The sequence below is a fragment of the Pteronotus mesoamericanus genome, unplaced genomic scaffold (assembly GCF_021234165.1).
Source record: "Pteronotus mesoamericanus isolate MK-2021 breed Mesoamerican mustached bat unplaced genomic scaffold, CSHL_Meso_final contig_20, whole genome shotgun sequence".
Lineage (NCBI taxonomy): Eukaryota > Metazoa > Chordata > Mammalia > Chiroptera > Mormoopidae > Pteronotus > Pteronotus mesoamericanus.
The window spans coordinates 22,676,704-22,699,312 of record NW_026555085.1 but is presented as its reverse complement, the minus strand read 5'-3'; the positions used below and the strand labels follow the sequence as shown (position 1 = coordinate 22,699,312).

General features: G+C 37.6%; 1 protein-coding gene across 1 annotated transcript in view; it reads right to left on the bottom strand.

The window, feature by feature from the left end:
• FAM83B (family with sequence similarity 83 member B) overlaps positions 1-12,974 on the bottom strand; it is an 82,749-nt gene extending 69,775 nt beyond the window's left edge. Inside the window, exon 1 of the mRNA XM_054568829.1 lies at positions 12,934-12,974. The gene's annotated coding sequence lies outside the window, so the exon portion shown is untranslated. The remainder of the gene's footprint in view (positions 1-12,933) is intronic.
• Positions 12,975-22,609: the final 9,635 nt, after the last annotated feature.

Below are 22,609 nucleotides of genomic sequence, written 5' to 3'. Positions count from 1 at the left end.
AAGTTATATAGGTAAGGGACCATGAAGGAAAGGATAAAAATAACTACATGCATTTAATGAGGTCTCAGTAACCCCGTACCATCTCTAACTGTCAGGGACCGGGACTGGAAATTGGGTCTTCTCTGTAGATGTAATCAAATTAAAATAAGGACACATTCAATTAGAGTGGGACCCAATCCAATATGACTGGTGTCGTTATAAGGAGACAGCTGATTCCTCCCAAAACAATTCCTGCAGGTTACCACTTCCTGTGCATTATTTAATGCATCATGCTTTACCTTCTTCACTGTGATGGTGGAAAACGACTGTTAGCACAATTATTAATGCACAAACACAATTGTTAAAAAACAGTTGTCAGGGGGTTTGGGGCACAGGATGGAAGGGGTGGAGGGATCGAGCAAAAAGAAAGAAAAAACTCATGGACACAGAAAACAGTAAGGTGATTACCTGAGGGAAAGGGGAGGAGAGGGTGGTAGAAGAGGGCAAATGCAAGGATAAATGGTGATGGGAGGAGACTTGACTTGGGGTAGTGAACACACAATGCAGTGTACAGGTGATGTATTGTAGAACTGTGCACCTGAAATTTGTATAATTTTATTAACCAGGGTACTGCAAGAAGTTCAATAAAAAGGAAAAATAAAATAAAATTGAAAAAGTAAATACTATCTGTCTTAATAACAATGTAACAACATGAGAATTGATTAAAGTACTATAGACCCAGCTGCTGAAGTGTCAGCTTTCAAAATACGAGACTACCCATACAGAACTTTACAAGATTGAAGTGCATATTTGTTTACAAAAGTGGAGGTTACAATTTTGATAATACAAAATACTACCCATATGTAAGTACAAACCCACTCAGTACAGTAAAAGTAACTAGATAAATCCATAGATCTCTGTCAAAAAATAAAAATACTAATTTCAAATGAGCACTTTGTTAGAAGAATAGATATGTTATTAATTGCCATTTGGGGATTCTCCCAAAAACTTGTATTTGAAATGTTTAATCATGTTAAAGTTATTCTAAAAAGAGTGCATTGGAATTAATTTTAATAAAGTTCTAATTCTTGTGTTTTTTCAACAAAAATGGTGATAAAAGCTGTAAAGCATGACTCATGTCTCTTGTTTTTGGGTTTCAGTTCTATTATTATATGAACTTATTTCAGCAGAAAAATTTAAGTGGGTGTTTAAATGAATTATGAGTAAAGATATTAAATATTAAGATGAAATTGGAGTAAACTAAGTGTTCCAGAGCAGCCCTGAGAAGTTTAGAAGTGTGTATTTCACAGCCTGATAAAACAGAGCTGCGCGAGACTTAAATTTTTAAAATAAATCATCCAGATCCAAATTGAAATTTTGGTTTCAAGAAATGTGTATACCACCTTGACTGGAGTGGCTCAGCTGATTGGGTGTCATTCTGCAAAGCAAAGGGTCGCAGGTTCAATTCCTGGTCAGGGCACATGCCTCAGCTGCGGGTTAGCTCCCCTGCTGGGGCTTGTGCAAGAAGCAACTGATCAATGTTTCTTCTCACATCAATGGTTCTCACCCTCTCTTTCTTCCTCCCTTCCCCTCTCTCTAAAAATAAATAAATAAAATCTTTAAGAAAAAGAAAAATGTGTATCTACTCAAAAAGTAGGTAAAACTTGCAACATGATCGGGGTAATTTTTTTTTTTTTTTTTTTTTTAGAATGCTAGAGTGCTAAGGGAAATGATTTTTACTGTTTTTTAATCTTCATTTTATTTTATTTTTTTTGCATTACCTTTTAGGTTCCTTATTCCCCTTTCCCCCAGGAATCACCACACTGTTGTCCATGTCCATGAGTCCTTTTTCTTTTTTGATCAATCCCTCCACTTCCTAACCTTCCCTCCCCACTAGCTGTCATCCTGTTCTCTGTCTATAAGTCTGTCCCCATTTTCTTTGTTAGCTCAGTTTTGTTCATTAGATTCCATATATGAATGAAGTTCCTTCAAATGCCTTAAAAGTTACTTATTTTCCCGTTGTCCAGGCTTGGACTTGGGAGCTTTACTCATTTCTATTATGAAAATTAATAAACAGAAATTTCTTTTAAAAATGGATTTGAGCCCTGGCCAGTGTGGCTCAGTTGGTTGTAGTAGCCTCCCATTAAAAGGTCACATGTTCAATTCCCTGTTAGGGCACATACAGGTTGTGGGTTTGATCCACAATCCACAGTGGTGACCTCTTCCCAGTAGGGGTGCATACAAGAAGGCAACAAATCAATGTTTCTTTCTCACATTGATGTGTATGTCTCTCCCTCTTCCTTCCCTTGTCTCTAAAAGCAATAACAGAAATGTCCTTGGGTGAGGATTAAAAAAAAAAAAAAAAGGATTCCAGAGGCTAGAAGAGAGAACTCCCATGCATGTGTCTTGTAAGACACAACATGAAGACATGTACCTTTCTTGCATCTCCAATAGGAAGTGATACTATTTTACTATTTGCCCAGTAACAGCTCAGTCAATGAAATATCACTATACTTTTAATTTTCAGTTTCCTCCAATGGACTTTTTGTTTACAACAGTTCTTCCCAAGTCTATTAAAGAGATTCCTCCCCTCTGGGCTTGCACTTGGTTTGCCATTAGAGTGCATGTCCTGAATTGCAATTCTCTGTTGAACCTGAATAAACCTATTTTGCTGGAAAAATATTTGGCTATTTGTTTAAGAATAATCCTCTGCCAATGCTCTCCCCAGGATAATCTCATCAAGTCTTATTTCAGGAAATAACATATATGCACAGATGAATCGTCAACCTCCAGATTTGACTGCTCCCCTACGTTCCAGACTCATATATTCACATGGTTTCTGGACACCCTCCCTGGGTATCTGACAGGTTTTCTTTCTTTACATTTAACATATCCACGTTAATTCCTATAAAAGGATCTTTGCATTAGTGGACCTCTGCCTGGAATACTCCTTATTTTCATTCCCAACTTACTCCCATGTCACCTCCTTACAGAGGTCTTTTGGACTACTCATTTTTAAAAGAACCTACCCTCTTTGCCATGCTTAATTCTATCATCTGGCTTTATTTAACTTATAGCACTTATCATTATGTAAAATAATAAAGGTATTTGTTTACTTGCCACTGCCTGTATCCCCCTCACTAGAATGGAAGCTCTTCAAAGGCAACCATGCTGTTACACTCTTAATCTATCAATGCCCCTGTCATATTGGTTACTGCATATTTTGAGTATCATAGCTGTCTTAGATAAGGACTATTGTCTTGCATTTTAGGTATATCTGGATCTATGTTTCATTCTTTCTTCATTGGGTAATCATAAAGGAGAAATAACTAGGGATCTACCAATCAGTCAATCAATTTATCTGTCTACCTATCTGCCCTGTACCTACCTATCCATCCATCCCTCCACCCCCTCACTTGTTTGCCTGCCTCTCCTCCCCACTTCACAAAAACTATCCACAGTTCTCTGCCACAGGAAGTGGGGTTCAGGATCATTCAACCTGCTTCTGAACCTTAGTATAATTTATAACAAAGAACTTACATATTTAAATGAGAGCAACTTAGGCAATGGAGGCCCATGAAATGAACCGTTGAACATGTGTCATATGCACTCATATATTTAAGACAACAAAGTCAGGGACTTCAGTCAAGATGGAAGAATAGGTAGACATGCTTTGCCTCCTCACACAACAACAGAGAGAATTACAACTGTATCTCAAAACTGATAACAATCAGAACTGTCAGAAGATCGAGCTGTATGGAAGTCCGACAACAAAGGATTTAAAGAGACCACATTCATCCAGACAGGTGCCTTTTCTAAGACTGGGAGTCAAAGCAGCTCTACATAATACACAGAAACAAATACAGAGAGGCTGCCAAATTGAGGAGACAAAGAAATACGGACCAAATGAAAGAACAGAACAAAACCCCAGGAAAAGAACTAAACAAAATGGAGATAACTAACTCATAAGGTGCAGAATTAAAAGCACTGGTGATCAGGATGCTCAAATAACTCATTGAGTACAGCAAAAACATAAGAGAAGAAATGAAGGTTACACTAAATGAAATAAAGAAAAATCTAAAAGAAACCAACAATGGAGAGGATGAAGCTGACGATTTGGAACATAAGAAAGGAAAAGGTATTCAATCAGAACAGCAGAAAGGAAAAAGAATTAAAAAAAATGAGGATAGGCTTAGGAACCTCTGGGACAACTTTAAATGTACCAACACGAGGATGCCAGAAAGAGATGAGGAAGAGCAAGAAATTGAAAGCTTATTTTAAAAATAATGAAAGGAAACTTCCCTAATTTGGAAAGGAAATAGACATACAAGTCCAGGAAGCACAAAGTCCCAAACAAGTTGGACCCAAAGAGGACTACACCAAGACACATCATAATTAAAATGCCAAAGGTTAAAGATAAAGAAAGTATCTTAAAAGCAACAAGAAAAAGCAGAGTTACCTCAAAGGAGTTCCCATAAGACTGTCAGCTGATTTCTCAAAAGAAACTTTGCAGGCAAGAAGGGACTAGCAAGAAGTATTCAAAGGAATGAAAACCAAGGACCTACAACCTAGATTATTCTATCCAGCATAGCTATCATTTAGAATGGAAGGGCAGATAAAGATCTTCCCAGATGAGGTAAAGCTAAAGGAGTTCATCACCACCAAGCTGTTAATACATGAAATGTTAAAGGAACTTATTTAAGAAAAAGATCAAAACTATGAACATTAAAAGGGCAACAAATTAATAACTATTACCAACTGAATCTAAAAAAGGAAAATAAGCAAATAACCAGAACAGGGACAGAATCATAGATATAGAGATCATTTGGAAGGTTAAGAATGGGGGAGATGGTACACAGAATAAGAATAATTGGTAGGTACAAAACAGACAGGGGGATGTTAAGAAAAGTATAGGATTGGAAAAGCCAAAAAACATATGCACGAACCATGGACATAAACTAAGGGGGTATCGCTGGAGGGAAGGGTGTACCAGCCAAAGGGGGATAAAGGGGGAAAAATTGGGACAACTGCAATAACATAATCAATAAAATATATTTAAAAAATAAAATAAAATACTTATCATAAGAAAAGACAATAAAATCAATCTTGGTAAACATTCACTTTTACAGAGGGACAGCTTATGTACAAAAAACATAATAAATATGAACTATTAAAGTGGCTTTCTGAATACATTTAACAAAACTGTACTTCATCTATGAAAAAGTGAAAGTTTGCAAATTAAATGTCCTAAGAAAATGTGTTTTGCTTAGGTATGTTAGGAACAGATATCAAAAGTCAAATGTTATAAATATTTAATGGCAAAAAAGCAATCTTGGACTGTTAAAAGTAGAGATTTAAAAACAGTAATAATGTGAAAATTGTACAAGTGGGCAGAAATTTACTTGATTAAAATGCCAAAAAAATTAAATGTGAATAATATATTTAGCCAGAAAAGATTTAATTTTAATTTGTGTAAAGAGCCACATACATAATCCCAATATCCAAAACAATCTCATTGTCTAGCAATCCTTTATTAGTCTTTTCCCCTAGGATTCACTTTTAATCAAGCCTGCTTATATAGCTATATCACAGTTGAAATAAAGTGATACACTTTTATTTTCCCCCAGAAATTCTCCCCAAAAATCTGATTGGAAAACTACCCCACACTAGTTCAGGCCTTTTGTTGTCTTCAAAGAATCTTCACTGGCTCCTCTCACTTGTTTAGAGAACGCTAGCACACATTGAAATGAACCAATAAGCTATAAATGAATACATCTTTAAATGTGTAAAAAGCTGCTGGATTTGTGTACATGGACTTCTAGGTTTTGTAGATTACATGTAAACCTCGGATACCTGTAATCTCTCTTCACAATTGTGCTTAATTTCTCTGACAGTGGTGGTTCAAACACGGGAGACTATAGTGACTGAAACAAAGCTGATGTTTATAACACTCTAGTTACAGTTGCCTAAACTGCACCTGAACCAGAAAATACACCTGTCAGCTCCTTTGTTTCACTTTCATTTGTCCTTAAGGCCTGTGTGAAGGAGAAGGGGATGGATGGCCACGTGGTATCATTATTATCACTGGTGACTCTCTGTTCTGCACAATTTACTCATGTGTGTACATGCGTACAGGTGTGTGAATCTTGCTCTTCCCACCCCTTTGCTGTTCAGAGTTCTGATGACAAAAGCAGGACTCATCTCGTAGTCTCTAAACTTAGCTCCCGCCCCCCAAAAATGTGGCTAGTATTTAGCAATTCCTACAAAATACATTTTTAAGTGGGAAGACCTCGGCATACTTTTGAAGGTGTTATCATTAATTATGTTATCTAAAACTATCTTCTCTTTGCTTCAGTTTTAACCATCTTTTATACATATCAAGAAAATTACTCAAATGAAGTGTATACAAAACAAACTGAACTACTTATAACCTTCCCCAAATAATGGTATCACTATGTTGTGATATTAAAATCAAAGACAATTAGTTTCCCCAACTCAAATACTAAAGATTTTATCAAGTCCTTCACACTATGAGCGATACATAAACACACCTACTTAGGATGCTCAAGGGCTCCTGTCCCAGCTTTCAGGAGAATCGTATTTTGGATCCAATACCCTTGAAGAGATGTTATGGTCTTTTAAGATTTCTTGAGCTAACTTTTCTACAGATAAGATTTAACCCAGTAAAAGGGAGTATATCTTCTCTATAAACAAATACAGAGCGTGGCCTTGGTTGGTTAGAGCACTGTCACGATACACCAGGGCTGCAGGTTCTATCCCTGGCCAGGGCACAGACAAGAATCACCCAATGAGTGCATAAATAAGTGGAGCAAAAAAATTGATGTCTCTCTCTCTCAAATAAAAATACACGCACAAACAAACAAACAAAACAAACAAACAGACTTTAAAACAGCTTGAGGACCCCATCTCGTGATCATGGTGTCTCCCCTGCCAGGTAAGTATGAGGACCCCATCTCAATAGCAGGGCTCTGAGTCAAGGCTTTGAGTGTGCTCCACTGTGACTGCTCTGTGAAATCATACTTTTGGATATGAGTGTGCTAGAATTGGTCTAGTGTTGCACAAATAAGTGCTTTTGCAGTAAAGCACTTTCTATATTACTTTGAATGTAGATAAACTGAATGGATCTTCTTTTTGCTTGACATTACACATAGGAAAAAGAGACTTTTGCTATAATTTAAATTTTCTTTGGTATTATATTCTTACTGAGATTAATTTTTTAAAGAAAGGTCCAATTATTTTTATGACTGATCCCTACTTAGTTCTCTTGACATTTGAATTGTTCTGCGTTAGACACTGATACTCTAAGCAACTTTCCTGTGATAACTTTAGGCTTTAATCCATCAATTAACAAATGTTTCAATGAACTGCATTGTGAGACTAACAACATGTCAATATGGACTTTCAGCAGCTTTAACAGTATCATTAACCTTCTTTTTAGAGTCTTATTTGCACTCTTATTTGAGTATTTTATTGCGAGTTAAACTTACACGTTTTTGGAAAATGGAAAAATAAAAATCTTGATGTTGTTTATAAAATATTTATCTAATGAACTGAATATAATAGAAAATGGAAATCATTGGCTGTTCCAAAAAAGGTAAATCATTAGTGTTAATACAATGATCTCCGTACACATGCTCCATCATTAAGGCAAGTAACACATTCCTTTAAATGTATAAAATACTAGAAATACATTGTACTTAGCATTCAAAGTATAACTGGAGATTTTACTTATATATCTTAACTATTAGAGAATACAATTCCCCTTGTAATATGTTTGCTATCTGATAACATAATTTGACTTTTATAATTTAGACACATACAATGTACCAAAATAGAGAACTAGACTGATAAAAGAAATGACAGATAGAAATTTTTTTAAAAAACATAAGTAAATAGGTAAACTGAGGAAAAAAGACAAATAAATAGAAGTAGAAAACGGGACAGAAGAAAAAAGAAAGATGAATGGTGGGGTAGAAAAAACACAAGAGACACAATCAGAAGAGATGAGTTAAGAAGGGAAGGGGAGACGAAGGCAAAGAAAGAGAGAAGAAAAGCACTGAGCAGAAAGGAAGGACAGGGAAGACAAGGAACAAGAAGGAACAAAAAGGGTTCTGAAAAGATAAGATCAGGCAAAAGGAATATAGGGACAAGACAAGATGAGAAAAGAAAGAAAGGATTGAGATGAAAAAATGAACTACTGGGGAACACTGTCACTAGTTCCTTACTCTAAAACAACCTCACTTTATTTCATTCTTTACTAACAAAGAATGCAAAGTTAAATTTATTTGAGAAAAACACATTTTTTAAAAAAGCAAGAAACAGCTGTTGAATGAGTCAGATGAGACTATTTGGAGATATGTGCTATTAAGAATTAAAGCCATTATTACTTATACATTCCATGTTGAGTGATTCTATTATAGTCAATGAGGTGGAAGATGCCACTTTTTAGTGCTTTGAAAACTGCCTTTTCTTACCCAAGTGAGTAATTCTTATAAAACCAAAGAAGCAACCTGATGACAAATAGAGAACTAAAACCCTTTGAAATAAAAATTTGACAACAGAAGTGGAAACAATTAGTTTCCCAGTGATACTCTGGGGAGATCTTAGTTAACATTATTTCATGGTACCCTCAATGAGAAGTGATCACAGAGAATTTCAGAGTAGAATGTGACAAGCTAGCAATCATGTAGTCCAAACACTTCCCCATGCAGTTAAAAACCTGAGAGGCCAATGGAATGTGAGCACTTGTCCAAAATCACAACTAACTCAGATATGTTAATATTCAATTTTTCAAATAATTAATGAACATATACAATATCTGATGATTTTCTTCAGAGAATATGAAGAAAATACAAAGTGAATGAACCTGATCCATTACTTTCTGTTTGTACTTAATGATAACTGGGAACCCAACAGTGAACTTCCTGAGGTTCAGAAACAGTATCTTGTTATCTTCATATCCTGAGAGTATAACACATTGCTTCATGCACAACTGCCAATATGTCTATGTAATGAATGGATGGATAGATTGCAAACACAGCTATAACCTTTAGCTATCATGACTGCACAGCTTTTGTAAAAATTCTTTCAAATGGGCCACTGACAGTAACATGGAGACTACACCTGACCCTCTGCCATACTCAAGAGGCTGACCAGTACTACCTTTACTATTTTACCTTCCCAAGGGATGGGCACAATCTACGAATCACTTGATAGATAGCTCAAAAGATAACTGTCATTGTGCCTTTAGGGGACATCTGGCCTCACTTCTAAGGACTTTGTGAAAATAAAACAAAATATAAACTGGGTAGTAATTAGATATCCCCAGAGGAAAATGCTCCTCCTATCATTCATGATCATGCTATTGAAGAACTTCCCAACATAAATGTGCCCAACGGGGCAGAAAATTCCTTATATTTAGATCATCTCTCCAACGCAGGCTTATCTTCCTCACAGCATCATAACTGCTGAAAACACCTTTTGCCTCCCTGATCCCATACTCCTATCTTCTGTGTATAGCCTCCTAACTCCTTAATAAACCCTCCTCCCCAAGCCTCATGCCAACGTGCTCCCATATATAGCCTTTCCACTGGAGTTGCCCACTTTCCCAGCTCCTGTATCACTACCTCACAGTGCTCAGCCTCCAAGGACTAGCAGTGCCTATCGCTGTGGGAACGCTACTCACCCTTGTGAGCTGTGATAGATACCTCAAAACAGTGTCAATGCCCACTGGACCACCTCCGTAGGAAGGAGGGTCCACCTGAAGGCTCCAGCACATTTTCTCAGAGAAGCGTTGATGGAATTACTTTTTGATGAACCTTAGGTGTTATCTATACAAAATTTAACTTATCTGTATAAAATAGTATCCTTAAAATCAATAACCAATATTTAGAACTACTGTATTTTGCCATGTATAATGCGCACCCATGTTTTTGTGCACATTATACACAAGACTATTATACCCATTATTATGCCCATGGTATGTTATCATTATCCCCATGTATAATGCACATCCTCATTTTTACCCTCAAAATATTGGCCAAAAATATGCACATTATACATAGCAAAATACAGTATATTTCCATGGGGGGTTGACTAGGAGGGAATGTGTTCTGATTTTCAAATGATAAATTCTAAACCAACTAAATTCTAAAATACATTCTATTTCCAGATTAGGAATAATTAAATGAACAAAAGTATATTTCAAAGTTAACAGTAACTTTGTGTTTAATAAACTCTGGGAATTGTGAAGCATCTCTGGAGCACTGATATCTTGTAAGTTACAGAGGGACAGACATGCAAACTTGCCTAACTTGCTAAACAAGTCCAACTTGTAATTTTACAAATAATTTATTAAATTAGCCTAAGTAGAGTCTTTTCAAAAGGTCTCCACCAACCAGATTTATGTTATGGAAGAGACCTGCTTTACTGGGGTCAAATTTTCATCACAAGATTTTATGCATTTAAAGTACAATATAACACCCTGGAAACTCATTATTGAATAATGTAATTGAATGGGAAACAGGTATTTGAGTTGTTGGAGGGTAAGTGATGGTCAAGAAAATACTTAATGTAAGAACCTCCACCATAAACTATAAGGGGCAATGGTACCTGGAAGGGATATAAAAGCAATAATATTAACCCATCCCAAAGAGTTTATTCAGTTTTAGTTAAAGTAATCATCTCCAGAGAGTAATCACAGGAGACATCACTGAGTCAGCTCCCAAGGTGCGGTTTGCATCTGCCCAATCCCTTCCAGCAACTGTTCAACTGGTGATGCTTCCCACAATACACTCTGAACATCTGCGGTCTAGAATGTGCCAGCTGTAAAGCAGGATCCACCCAGCCCCTCAGGCAGGCTCTGCAGGGTGCAGTCAGCACCCCTAATAGGTGTGTACACCACGTGTGACCTGAGCCCAAAAGCAAAGAGGGGGGTGGAATTTGGAACTGGAATGTGTGGGGGCTTCTATCACTCTGGGAACTGTAGGAAAACTGGGAGAAAACAAACAAAACAAAGGACACTCCCCAAACTCCTCTTTCATCCTGTTTCACACCATTGCCATTCTTTAGTTTGAAAAAACAAAAAGATCAGCTTTCCCTCACAAGTTTCTTCCATCATTATCCTATTGCTTGTCAGGACTGATTCAGCCTCAGTCATGGATTTCCCTGGGGCCCTTCCATTTGTTGGGTATGAGAAAGAAAAAAGGGAGGTGCCTGTCAGTAAGTAACCTGGCAAAATGTCTATTAAGTAGGAATCTGGAAATGAGCTGTTGAACATCAGAGCCTAGCCAAGACTGCCTGCCACCAGCATGGCTTTTTCTTAGTGTTCTGGCCTCCGTGGTTCTCATACCCACGTTCAAGTCAGAGACCCTATAACCTCACCGCTCCACGCATAGTCAACATGCTATCCTGCGTTGCCATAGCCGACAGAGGTGTCCAACCCGCCAGCCACATGAGGCCCAACACAAAATTGTAAATTTACTTAAAATCATTTTTTGTTTTGTTTTTTTTTTCTTGGCTCATCACTTTTCTTTAGTGTTTGTGTATTTAATGTATGGCCCAAGACAACCCTTCTTCCAGTGACCCAGAGACGCCAAAAGTTTGGACACCCTAAAGCATTATTGTCTCTTTACAGATCCATGATTTCAACAACTAACACATGCACATGGTCTGCCTCCTCACTCACTTTATATAGGTAATAATTCTCCCAACATGTCACAAAGAATAAGACTAAAGTTTCCAGGTACTTTTCCAGGAGCGCTCTCCTCTAGTCACATGTATGTCTAAGGTCACTACAACCTAGAACAGCGGTTCTCAAAATCAGATACCGTATATACCAGAACCACCTGGCGAGCTAATGAAGGACACTGACCCAGGCTTGCTTAGGCCAATTCAAGTTTGGAAAGCACGGTCCTCCACATTTCTGGAGGCAGAAGCGGGACTGGATACAAATAAAAAAGAGATTTTTCTCAAGAAAAACTTTTCCTTTTCCAGTCGTGCCCCTCACACGAGATCTAAAGAACACCCCACAGCTCTGCAGCCTAAGCCTCCTACCTTTATCTGTACTTCCTACCCTCCACCCCCTATACTCAAGCTTCTCCATTTCCACCCTTCACTTCCTTCCACAAGGCGCTTCCCAGCCCTCCTCCACCAATTCTTCTCCCAGATCCTCAGCAGTCCCTTAAAAAGACGGGGGAAACGAATCCAGCGTCTACGGTGGCCGGCGCCTGTCCCAGGGGAAACCAAACCGACGCTCGCTGAGACCTAACTTCTTCCCAAACATCCCAACTCCCTCTCACGTCCGCAACAAGGAAAGAAAAGTAGACAAGGCAGGGGAAACAGGACACGCTGCACTCCCACGACCTTCGTTCCCGCGCGCGCTAGGGGAAAGGGTCCCTTCCCTTCCCCTCTGCGGCACCGACCCAAGATGGGAACAGTCCCGACCCTCTTCCGTGGGCCCCTGCCGTCCGCCCCCTTTCGCCCCCCAGCCTCCCAACGCCGACGCCTGGAGGGAAGCCAGGAGCTCCACTTACCGCCAGGAGCGCCGGGAGCCGCGCGCAGCCGCGCCCGCCGCCGACGGTTTGCGGCCCAGGAAGCAGCGAGCGCGAGGGAGGGGAGAGGAGGTACCTGCCGAGCGTCAGGTCGGCGGAGCGAAGCTCAGTCCGGCCCGCACCGCGCCCCGCGCCCCCGGGGCTAGGTGCAGAGCTGAGCGAGGGCGGGTGTGAGGACCAGTTACAACAAGTCCGAAGTCGTGTCACACCAAACTCCGTGCAGCCAAGAAAGTGCCTCGGAACCTGTCTGAACTCAAAATCCCAACCCTCTACAAGCAAAGTATAAGCTTTTTTTGCTGTCGGGCCTCGAATCTACCCAACAATTACAAGTCCCCACATCTCGGCCAGGGCCGCAGAGACCTAGGAGGATAATGGAGCTCACCTGGGAAGGGGGTAGACCTCGCGGAGTAGGGATACGTTCCCATTCCCCGCCCTTCCTTGGCTCCAGAATGCTCCGACGGGAGGCCCTGGGGGCTGCAGGGTGAGAGCCCGAGTTGCACCACCCTTGAGAGAGTGGGGCAGATCCAGCCCACAGTTGACAATTCCAGTCAGCAGCCAGCAATGCAGACCCCTACCCAACCACCTGAGTGTTTCCAGGCTTAGAAGTGGAAATATGGAAGAAAAAGTGCTTGTGCATTTTACTTTTTTATCTGAAAGAATTTCAAGTATCATTAAAGATTCGGTTCCGACTTAGGACCGCCCTGGTAACTGACTTGGAATGAAAAAATGCTGTTTTAAGTACAAACGCCTGAGTGATAAGCAGGTCACTCTAGGTGAGGATTTGGTTTGAATAAATAAAAGTTATAAAATTTATTTTTATTTGTCTACATCTCAGTAGATCAGTTAATTGTTTCTAGTGATTGCATACCCATATAGTCTTTAAGATGTAGCCATTAGCAGCAAATGGTAAAAATGCAGCCTCCAACTGAAGTAATGAAAGGGTAATAAAAAGCATATTTTAAGGTTCCAGAATAATATGTAAATTATCATAAAGTGAAACCGACCTTAAAAATGACTTTTCTATTTTGCTCTGAATGAAACACTTGGGGAAATGCTAAACTATTGGGATTTGAATTAAGTCTTGACTAATGAGGAAACGTTGATGGGATAGTGAAAATTGCATATTCTTGAAACAGAGCAAAGGCCAAAGGCTGACAGTAAAAGCAACTTCCAGAACAATACAAAACTAAGCTTCCAGATTGTGGGCATCTGTGACCTATTGTTTTTTGTTTTTGTTTTTGTTTTTTCCTTCAACAGCATATAGGGAATTGTTTTGTACATATTTTAAAAAATTTTTATGTTCCTGCTAATTTCCATGCTTTGCCTTTTAATATTTTTGCAATTCTGATCTTACTTTTGACATGCTGTTGTCTGACTCACTCAATGCAAGTTCTCTTTGTGGTACTTTATTTGTTGGTATGCTTTTTCAGTGTTCAAAAATAATTCTGAATGTTTCTTAAAGGAGCAATATTTATGAGCATTTTGAGACTACATTCATAAATATACACCTATAAAAACAGCAAGAATATTTAGACTCAACAAATTAAAATGGGCCCATGGGAAATCTAATTTTATTAATATGCATTTATACATAAATAAGGGAAATCACAAAGACGGATATCTACTACAGTCTTAACTATTCAAAGCAAGTAAAAGAGAAGAAAATGCAAATGAAGAGGGAGAATTCATTCACTAGTGGGATAGGAAAATATATAAAATTGACATGACTCTGTAAGGAACCTACAAGCAAGGGAAGGAGAGAGAACATGTGCACCAAAAAAGGGAGTTGATTAGTACAAGCCAGTGTGAGGAACTTTAAGTGGAAAGGACTCAAGTGCTTTGGAAGGTAAGGGGAAGAAATGATTAACTGCTTAGATCATTGGAGTACGGTGACAGAACTTCAAGAACTGTTAGAATTTGAATTGGGTCCTGACAGATGAGCAGACTTGACAGGAGTCTGAAACTGACATATGACAATATGTTCAACATGCAGAGTAAAGGCTGGGCTGTAAGAAAGTTCCAGGACCATATGAATCAATTGACAGATTTGGCCATGGGCGTGGCATGGCTGTGTTGGAAGGTAAGTTTAGGAATAAAGTTTTGAGTCATTTTCTCACCTACAGAATGAGGTCAGTATTATTTACCACTTAGGATTGTTACGACAGTTATATGAATTTGAAATAGTTTATGTAAAACCTTTATCATACCACTTGCTATATGGTAAGACCACAATGAGTGGCCACTATAATTATACTGGGGGTCAGATTGTGAAAAGCCCTGACTACAAAGTGAAGAATGTAGACTTGGGTCTATCGGTGTTGTGATATCATGACCCATTTAACAGTTGGTGATCTTTAGTTCAAATTCTCGGAAGTCAGGCAGAGCTGTTCGGCCCAGCTGTGAGACGAGAAGGGTGACAAGGATGGAAGTAATGAAAATGGAAAGGGGGAGACCAATCTGAGAGCCAATGAGAGTGAAAATCAATATCATTTGGGGTCAGATTGGATGTGGAAGTTAAAGGGAAAGAAATAAGAAATAAACTGCTAGAAGTTATCAGTGGAAGGAAGGAAAGGGTACAATAGTCATATGTGTGAAAAGTAGAAAAAGGCAGGAACAGGGTCATGTGAAAGGTTACTTTTAAGATTTCGGGGGCCTCAATATAGGAACCCAGGCAAAGATGGTGAAGAAATAATAGAGGATAGAAAGAACAGTGGATAAGGAACAAGGTCTAGATGGTGTGGGCAGGGAGAGAGAAACCTCAGTTTTTCTATATGGAAACTGAGCCTAATGAATTCTCAATCTGACTTTTTTTTTTCCCACAACAGATAGCTTATATTATAAACAGGAACTAAAATGAATACTTAAAATGTAACTAGGTGAGAAGATTGTACTCATGATTAAGAGGTTCCCAAGGCAATATGTATTGATAAAATAGCAAGTCAATCTTCATTGTATCTTTAGCCCACACTACAAAATTGTCTGCAGTTCAAGAACAAAATAGTAGATTTGTTAAATTACATTCAATAAATCTCAATTTAGCTCCCCTATTGAGTTCAAGTACACAAGGTGATTCAAAAGCAATACAAGGTATTTTTTTTCCTGCCTTCAAAGTAATTTAATTGCGAAGAAAAATATATATGAAATAAAATAATATAGAGATTAATATAGGTAAGCACAAAAATAGGCATAAAAAATAAAAGGGATATAAATTGCAGAAGAAAGGAAGTGACTTCAGTTCATTTGGAAAAAAAGACATTCTCTTCTTGGTAACAGTTTTTTTTCTCATTGTTTATATTGCTTTTAACAAACATGTTCCTTCAGAAATTCTTAGAAATGTGATAAGAAGCTATTTCTTTTAGTTACAAGGTCTCTGTCATTATTTGTAGATAAAAGTCACTATTTGTAGTCTAAGCTCCTAGTCCCTTCAAGAGCTTTGAAATATTTGTATTTTAAGCCCTTCAAGGCAATGGCTCCCAGGAAGATAAAGCCATTGATACAGAAAGAATGTCATGTCTAACATTTCCCCCAAGTCCTTCGGTGAAGTTAAGAAGCAAAATTCCTGTTAGTGTTGGCAGAACCTACTGGGTGAATCATAACGTTAGCTTAATAGTCTTATGACATTTTATGTAAGACTACTGTGAAAATTATTGAAATGAACTTTATAATCATTTCATGCATCTGCCATATTTAAATTGTTATGTAAAGTATTATGTAAGCATCATTAATTCAACATACATTTGTTGAGAATATTCTGTAGAAAAGGTATTGTGTCAGGCACTGGTTGGGGCAGAGGATGGGAAGATTAATAAAGCACAGTAGATATAACCAGGATTCATTTATCTGAGTCTTTAACTAGCCTGTGTGTGTTCATGTGTACATGAAGATGGAAAAACTTAAATACAGCTGAAACTTCAAAAAGATATATGAGTATTTGAGAAAAAAAGTGTGGAAATAAATGTAATGAAATCAAATTACATATATATGCAGATTAATAGTGGTTTTTCTGTTTTTTATCACTAAATCTCTTTAGAAGTATAGGAAACTACTTTGAGCTTCCTCCATTCTTTCAAAATTATGATGTAGTACTGTGTAATTATTTTTTTAATTTATAAGTATCTATAAAAGATTAGAAAATTGTAATAAACTATTTTAGGGGATAAATGAAAGAAATACAATGGTAAAAGGGCAGAACACCACAGTCCTTTATTTTTAAGTAACTAAACTCATATTCTACTCCCTCATGGGTGCATTTCGTCTTCTCTTCCTTTTCTGCAGATTAAATCCCTGAAAATATTAGGTTGCTTACATTTTTAGTAACACAAATAAATAACTAAAAATCTTGCCAGTAGTAATTGGTAAAATGCATAGTCATGCAAATGGTGGCTAGACGGAATGTGAAGTAATGCGAATAAAAAGCTATTTGATATAAAGTACTGATTATTGTAATTATTCAATTTTAAATATATCCATTAGTTTTTATTACCAGTATTTACTGAAACATGTGTTAGTTTAAATATCTTTTAAAATACTTTACCTAATTTCTGAGAAATTATTTTCATCTTATGGATGAACATGAATAGCCATCTTCAGAGATATTTTATCATGGCAGTATGTAACAGTCATTATCACCAATATTATTAACACGATTACAGACATCCATTGCTATTTCATGTTGTATGAATTAGATAAAATATATTAATAGTGATCATTCTAAGTGTTCTCAGAATCAGTCATTATCTGGACTGGGTTTCACAGAAGTTAGCTGAGGTCTGGGACATAACACTTAATTTTGTAATTAAGAGAAAAAGAGAGAGAATGAGAGAAAAAGAGAGAGAGAAGCAAGTAACAGTAAACTGCCAACTTAACTGCCTTTTCTGGAAGGTCTAATTCACAGGTGTCAGCAGTTCTGTATCGCTGTCTCCCAGACACATGATGTCTATTTGCATTTCATGCCTTTGCCCACCTCCGCTCAGTGGATCTCCAGCCTGTGGTGCCTTCCTTGCTCCCTTCTGCCTCTCTGCAGGATAGCCATCGCTCGAGACTCATCTCTATTCCTGCATCGTCTAATTCTAGCTTTGGCTAGTGTGAGCTCCTTAAAATGCATAAGCCTTGATCCCTTTACTACTTCTCTGCCAAAAATACATGACCTTGTAACATCCCTTTTATTATATTTCTGGGCTGTTATTAAAGTTTGCTGGCATAATTTAACCTCCTCAGTGCCTTGTCTTCCAATCAGATCAGTGCTTATCAGTGGAAGGGATACCAGCCCAGCCCATAGGAGACATTTGGAAAATGCTACAAATGATTGAGGCATTTCTCAAACTCTACTGGCATTTGGTAGGGAAGGACCTGGAGGAATGACATATGTCCTGTAATGTGTCCTGCATAATGGAAAATTACCCATGTCTTATGCAAATAATAGCAGGTCCTGCCAGATATAATGAGGGTGAAAAATCCATTATAATTGCCTAAGACTTGAATTTCTCTCTGTTTTATACACAAATACAAAATTTTGAGGACAGTTTTAACATAAACCAAATTCCAAGAATCTGATTGCAATGTATTCTGCTTAATTTAGACATTTTCTAGGGATTATTCTTTATTTTGTAACTCATGGCACTAACAGAAGTACATCAGAGTTAACAATAAAACTCATCAGTCTCCCTGGGCAACTGCAAGTTAAACATCTGACCACTTAACATTTTCTCGTCAGGTTGTCTGTGAATGTTTTTACATACTAAAACAAATAGTATTTTTATAAATTTATATTACAATTAGGCATGGCATTACTTTTTAAAAAATGTCTGTGGGTTATCAATAAATTTTATTTTGTTTTGCTCTGATAAGGGGATATTAACCTTTTTTTAAATAATCCTCACCCAAGGATATGTTAGAGAGTGGGAACGTGGAGGGGGTGGAGAGAGAGAGAGGGAGATCAGTTGTCTCCCATATGTACCCCAACTGGGAATCAAACCTGCAACCTGGGTACGTGCCCTCACGGGAATGGATCCCGACAGGATGGTGCTCCGACCAACTGAGCCACCAGTCCAGTGCTGGGACTTTATCCTTCTTAAACTTATTTGTTCAGAAACATAGAGGGACAGGAGTCTGAGAGTTGAGAACTACAGAACCAGATTATATCTTTCATGGGAGAAGCAGGATAGCAAAGTAGAAAGCTAGGATTTATTGAGTAATTCCTTTGTACCAGACATAGTGCCTTAGCTTCTACTGTATACTCAGTACTCTGTAGGACCAGCTCAGTGATGATATGCAATGGCTAAGTGATAAATGAACAAATAGTGGGTTGGCCAAAAAGTCTGTTTAGATTTGTCTGTAAAATAAAAGACACATTTTTCATTTTCACCAAGAAATTTATTGATTTGGATATTTTGACTATGTTGGCTATATCCCATGTGGTATAATGTTGATTGTTCCAATTAATGTCTCAATTTGATTGCCATCAACTTCAACTGTTCTACCCAACTGTGGAACATCATTCAGCAAGGAACTTCGCAAACAACTTTGGACACATTTGGTCAGTCACAGCACCTTCTCAATACAGTGCACAAATCTTTTACTGTGTTTCAGTTGCACATTACTTTTCTTGAAATAACAAAGAATAATGCTGAAAATGTTATGTATTTTCTTCCAGCATCAATAGTAAAATAGCTACTCAAAAATTCATCAATTTTGATTGTTTTTTTAAATGCATGCCAATATAACAGTTGTCACAATACAATCTAACAAAATTGTTTTGAATGAAATTAAAGAAAACTAAGCGCTACTAGAGTCATTTATGGAAAAAAAAATGAGCTTTATGGCCAACCCAATAGTTCAAAGGTAAAAATCACTTCCTGAGTGATAATAACAATGTCTTTAGCATGGCCTATTCTTGCATGGTCTGGCCTAATTCTCTACTTCACCTGGCCTTTTCTCCTGCCCTTGTCCTGCACCTCTGCCCATATTTTCTGAACTCTAGCTCTGTCAGCCTCATTAGTTCATCTGTTTCAAGTGGCTCTCCTCTTCCCCAGGGCATTCGCAAATGCTGGTCCTTTTGCCTGGAAAATTGGTCTCTCACTCTGCTTTCCCTCTTTTTCCCTTAAGAAACCAGTCTCTAGAATTATCCCTGTGCTTTTTTTCTTTCTTTTTTTTTTTTTTTTTTTTGATATTTGTTCATTTCCTTGCTCAATATAACTTGGAGTCAAAAGACAAACCTCTAATGGATTCTTTTAAAGCGGGCATAATATCCCTTTCTGAGGACACACTCTATTATATATGCATCATTCTTCTGTTGATTAGAATTTTATATCCATATTATGTTATTCTACTAGTCACAATGTTGCAATAAACATCTTTGTGCATTTAAGAAAAAAAAGCTACTAGGAACTCCTACTTCAGAGTTAAATACTACTCTTCCTTCCATAGGAAAGCCTTCCTGGCTTCTCAGATCAGATATGTTCTAGGTTTACTAACTTCCACGTACTTTTTCTTCCTAAAAATTGCCATAATTATAATTTTAGGTTTATTTATGCACAAGCCCAACCCCTGTAGTTCCAAGAGAACTCACTAGTTCTCAGAGAGAAAGCATTTGTTTCTTTCTGTCCACCCCTATATCTCTAATGTATAATAGGAACTCAATAAATATATTAAGAATGAAAGAGGGAATGAACAAAATGAATGAATTCATAAAGTATTATAACTTAGAGCATCTTCTATTTAACTCTTGTACATAATTCTTGTATAGTCTCTCTTTTGTCTCTTAACAACTCCTGTAGCTGACATTAGCTTTTTTCCTTTTGAGAACTGAGAGTTGATACAGTGCTAAAAAGGATAAATGGAAGATACTATGAGCTTCAAAGATCTGACTTCTATATTCCTCAACATCAAACTTATAATATTAAAATTTATCTCTTAACTACTGCTTTAATTATTGAGTGAAATTCATATTTAAAAACAAGCAGACACTTTTGAACAGTATCCTTTTCTGCTTTTTGGTGCCTTCCATATTCCAACCTAAACTATATTTCCCCAGTGGGGGTTAAATAAGAATTTGACTTAAATACACTGAACTTCATTTAGGCAGATGTTTCCTAAGGCTCCAACTCTGCTTACAAACATGGGCGAAGTAAAATCCCATCAATATGATTATTAGATGGAAAAATAGGAATTAAGGGAGAATGTTTAAAAAACAAAAAATGTAAAAAACATATATGATACTGCTGCAGAAAGATTACGTTGTTATTTGTTATTATATAGAGAACACAAGTTTTTAAATTAATAATTCTACTATGAAAAGCCATTGGGACATTAGGGTATCTGGAATGAGAAATGAAGAGAAGAAAATAGAAATCCAGGTGGAGCAGAGATTGGAATCCAATACCATTGCCTAAATTTACTGAGCCCAGCTGTTGAGTCAGTTGATTTGCATTCAACTCCGGGATTTGTCATGACCCCTTAGCACGGCATCTTAAATTCTTCTGTCTCCATATCCATATCCTTAAATCTCGCATAATCATAGTAATGCTGACAAACCTCAAAGAGATGTTGGGGAGCTTAGAAAACTTGCAATTATTGTATAAAACTCTAATATTACTATGGTTATCATTACTGCAGACATTCTATACCTATTTCAAACATCAAAGCCAAGACAAGCTCTAAGATGAATTAAGACAGAAAACACAGTATTACTCTCTAAGTGGCAGAATTCCATGTTCATGGTTCACTTTGAATGATCATGATCTAAAGAGATTATCTGCTATTTCAAAATAACCACCCAAATTAAGTTTGCACCTTACATAACCTATGGACTAGGGGAAAGCATTTGTCTTAAATTAAGCCAGTCAGATTTTCTCTTGGAATTTAGTGACAACTTTAGCTTGTATCTGGAGCCTGTGGAGTAGCCATATGTAGTCATGCAGAGAGTAAAGCAAACTGGTCTGCAAAGAGAACAAGGACATGGAGGGACAGCGTGAAGTAGAGGGAAAAGATGAAACCAAGTCCTAATTGCTTTCCAATTCCTATATGCAGATTCTGCTGTGGGCTTAAATCCAGTTCTGTCCTTCCTTGATCTCTTGGAAATGAGCATCCATCATCATAAATTATTTCCCATGCCCACATTTATAAATATACGCTGGTTTCTGTCACTTGTTAGCATTCTAAAGAATTTTAACTAATGACCTAGTTTAGAATCAGGTGAAAGGCTAAGAATAACAGACCCCCAGAGAATGCTGAACGGGACAAGTCGGGAAAGGATGAGATCTAGGGAAGATTTTCCCACTCCAGAGGAGGAAGGTGATAGTCTACATCATGCCACAGTGATGTATGATTCAGCTATTATCTGTTAACTCTTGAGACTTAGGCTGACTGCTTACCTAATGACAAATTTCATATTAACAATGAAATAGTAGTGGAAATGTTAGCAAATAACAGCTATGTGGGAGGGTGTGGTTTGCACCTTGAAAATTTTAGTTTCAGCCCACGATATTTTTCAGCTCTGCATTCATCTTCAAGCATATAAAGAAAAATTGGGTCAATGACTTAAATATTTGAGGTCTAGACAAAAAATAATCATAAATTATCGGAATTGCAGTAAGTATATGTACCAGGTACTGTGGGTTAAGATAGGTACACTGATTTAAAAACCACTGAATCCAAATATTGGGTGTATATCAAACCTGGCCCCCACTCCCTCACATGTCTTTAAAGCAGTCTTCAAATGTTTGTTCCGAACAACAGAATCTCCACATTTCATTGCAAATCTCATCCCATCACTACATTTTCAGGAGGAAGGAGCAGGAGGTGGTCACGGTAAGAAAGTCTCCTTCCTCATCCCATTGTTACGCACTTGTGGTCTGTGGCTGAGGTCAATCAGCAGAGAAAAATGGGGATGTTTAAGCCTGGGTGACAGTTTATAATCACCAATGAGAGTTTTCATGGTAAAATAAGGTTTGGAGAATGACCAAGCAGGCAGTATCTTGTGGATGTATTTTTTTTGTTTTGTTTTGTTTGTTTTTGACAAATTGAGACCCCCAAAATGAAGTCTGAAGATGATAGTCTGG